This window comes from Corvus hawaiiensis, chromosome 31 (genome assembly GCF_020740725.1).
Source record: "Corvus hawaiiensis isolate bCorHaw1 chromosome 31, bCorHaw1.pri.cur, whole genome shotgun sequence".
In the NCBI taxonomy this organism is placed as follows: domain Eukaryota; kingdom Metazoa; phylum Chordata; class Aves; order Passeriformes; family Corvidae; genus Corvus; species Corvus hawaiiensis.
In genome coordinates this window covers 1,222,905-1,226,623 of record NC_063243.1, presented here as the reverse complement: position 1 = coordinate 1,226,623, position 3,719 = coordinate 1,222,905, and positions in this window count along the sequence as shown.

Genomic DNA, 3,719 nt, shown 5'->3' with positions numbered 1-3,719 from the left:
CGACTTTCGCTCCCCATTGAGACATGACATCCCTTCCCCACAGGGTAAATTTAGAATCTGTCTTGGTTTGAAAGACAGGTGTCTGCCAAGGAAGGCAGGAGCCTCTCCTGAAATGGAAGAAAAAAATTGCAACTCCCCCTTTCCCTCCGAATTATTACAATTTTGAAATCAAGGGGCTTTCAGGCAAAGATATGAGGAACAGGAATAACAGTTCTTTACTATTATATATCTATATGTGTATAACAAGGCAAACAAACAGCAATAACTCTGGCAGTAACAGCAAACAATCACAAACCCAGTGCCAGCCTTCTCGGCTGTCAGGCCCTTTCCCCTCGGGTGCAGTTCCGCTCGCAGCCGGCAGGGGCGCTGGCGGCTCCCGGTGAGCAGGGCAGGTGCGATGGTTCCCCCGCGGCTGCAGGGGGCGCTCCGGAGCGAGCTCGGGGAGCGCGCAGCTCCGATGGCCCGCCGAACCCGGGCAGGGATGGAACAAAGGCTTCACAAACTGCTGGGCAACCGATCCCGGTGTCCAGCCAGACCCTCGGGAACAGCAGGCTGGAACGGCAGGCTGGAACGGCAGGGACGAGCACAAATCCCGGGTGGCAGATGAGAGGTATCCAAACGGAGAACCCTCCGGAGGTCTGGGCAGGCAGGGAGAGCAGGGCTACAACATAGCGAAGGCTCAAAGCAACGGTGGGGCAGGGCGGCCACAGCCCAGCTCCAGCAGGGCAGGGAAAGCGGGCTTGGGATCCTGGGGCTTTTCCAGCAGAAGGAAAAGCAGCCAAAGTAAGCAGCCTCACTCTTTGTCCAAAGACCAGAGACCAACTGTCCCCACACCCAGGTGAAACAAAAAGAGTACCTCGATGCACCCCACCCTCAATGGGTAGGTCTTTGTTTTCCTTAAGCCCCCAGTAATTTGTCCCCCTAGCAACATGTATGGGGAAAATTCCTTTAACAGAAAAAAAAACCAAGGAGAACTCCTAAAACCCCAGTATTATCCACCCCAAATTTTTCCCATACTAGCATGTTACATGAAACTGAACCCTTTTAACCATATAAATTCCTGCATCACCCAAATTATATACATATATACATGCTGATACTGATACAAGAACAGAGCCATGGGTAGTTCACCTTAAAAAGAGGTCCCCTTGAGGTATGCATCGGGTCTCTCCATCCTTTTGCATCACCCACCAGGTGCAACCTGGTCCCTGAGCAAAAACAACCCCACAGATGGGTTTGTCATTGCTTAAGGCAGAACTAACCCAAACAGTTTTTCCAAGCATACCTCTCATGTGCACCACTGGAACCTTATCCCCGTATGTTGTTTGTAGGGGCTCGGATTGGGCAGGGCCTGCTCAACCGGTGGAGCCTCGGGTGTTAACTAACCAGGTGGCTCTTGCTAAACGCACCTTCCAGTTTTTGAAAGTCCCCCCACCCAGTGCCTTCAAGGTGGTTTTAAGCAATCCACTACACCGCTCAACCTTCCCAGCTGCTGGTGCATGGTAAGGGATGTGGTACACCCACTCAATGCCATGTTCTCTAGCCCAGGTGTTTATAAGGCTGCTCTTGAAATGAGTCCCATTATCAGACTCGATTCTCTCAGGGGTGCCATGCCTCCAAAGGACTTGCTTTCCAAGGCCCAGGATGGTGTTCCAGGCAGTAGCGTGAGGCACAGGGTAGGTCTCCAGCCATCCAGTGGTGGCTTCTACCATTGTGAGCACATAGCACTTGCCTTGGCGGGTTTGAGGCAGTGTGATGTAATCAATCTGCCAGGCCTCCCCATACTTGTATTTGGACCATCACCCACCATACCACAGGGGCTTCACTCGCTTGGCCTGCTTGATCGCAGCGCATGTCTCACAATCATGGATCACCTGGGAGATACTGTCCATGGTCAGATCCACCCCTCGATCTCGTGCCCACCTATAGGTGGCATCTCTGCCCTGATGACCTGAGGCATCATGGGCCCATCGAGCTAGGAACAACTCTCCTTTATGTTGCCAATCCAAGTCTATCTGGGACACCTCTATTTTTGCAGCCTGATCTACCTGTTTGTTGTTACGATGTTCTTCGTTAGCCCGGCTCTTGGGAATGTGAGCATCTACATAGCGGACTTTCAAGGATAGCTTCTCTACCCGAGTGGCAATGCCTTTCCACTCCTCAGCAGCCCAGATTGGTTTTCCACTGTGCTGCCAGTTTGCCTTATTCCACCTTTCCAGCCAACCCCACAGAGCATTGGCTACCATCCATGAATCAGTGTAGAGGTAGAGCTTTGGCCACTTCTCTCTTTCAGTAATGTCAGGACCTAATTGGACAGCTTTGAATGCGGCAAATTGGCTCAATCCCCCTTCTCCTTCAGTAGCTTGTGCAACTTGTCGTGTGGGGCTCCATACAGCAGCTTTCCATTTCCAGCCAGCGCCTACAATTCGTCAGGAAGCATCAGTGAAGAGGGCGTATTGTCTTTCACTCTCTGGTAGCTTGTTATATGGTGGGGCTTCTTGGGCATGTGTCACTTGCTCCTCTTCTTCTTCAGAAGATAACCCAAAAATCTCACCTTCTGGCCAGTTTGTAATGATTTCCAAGATCCCAGGGCGACTTGGGTTTCCAATGCAGGTGCACTGCATGATGAGGGCGATCCATTTGCTCCAAGTAGCGTCAGTGGCGTGATGCGTGGAAGGAACCTTTCCTTTGAACTTCCACCCCAGCACCAGCAGTCGGGGTGCCAGGAGGAGTTGTGCCTCTGTGCCGATTACTTCTGATGCAGCTTGGACTCCTTCATAAGCTGCCAAGATCTCTTTCTCTGTGGGAGTGTAGTTGGCTTTGGTCCCTCTATAACTTCGGCTCCAGAATCCCAGTGGTCGACCTCGAGTCTCACCAGGCACCTTCTGCCAGAAGCTCCAGGACAGACCATTGTTCCCAGCTGCAGAATAGAGCATGTTTTTCACCTCCGCTCCTGTCCTGACTGGGCCAAGGGCTACGGCGTGAGCGATTTCCTGTTTGATCTGGGCGAAGGCTTTCTGCTGTTCAGGGCCCCAGTGGAAATCATTCTTCTTGCGGGTAACCAGGTAGAGAGGGCTCACGATCTGACTGTACTCGAGAATGTGCATTTTCCAAAAACCTATGGTGTTTAGGAAAGCTTGTGTTTCCTTCTTGTTGGTCGGTGGAGACATTGCTGTGATCTTATTGATGACCTTGGTGGGAATCTGATGTCATCTACTTCGTTTCTACAAGACTCCTGGTTTGAAATATACTTGTTGCCGTAATCCCCACTGCGACAAACTGGTGGAGGAATGCGAGCAAGATACAGATCCCTGAGGAAAATTCGTGAGTAAAATAACCACTCCAGACCTCTCTCTTCTCATCTTGGTTTGGATATTCTCTCTGGACTATGGAAGAATCGTGGGAAATGGGGCTCTCTGAGCCACAGAAAAAAATGTACCTAGAAGTTAAAGGAATCCTTGAACAACAAAACAAAAAAGTGATGGAACCGGGAGATCTAGAACTTTTTTTCAACTGGCTTTTCAAAAATTTCTCCTATATTTCTCGAGAGTTGCTTTTTGATATTGAACCTCCTGGATCTTGTCAGGGGTGTTTTTGGGACGAGATCTTGTGGGAGATGAAAGATCAAACAGAACATGTATTAGTGATTGAACCCTTGTGTGGATCCATGGTGGTCAGTGGAGCTATTCAAGAGCATTTATATGGTCTTATTACCCCTA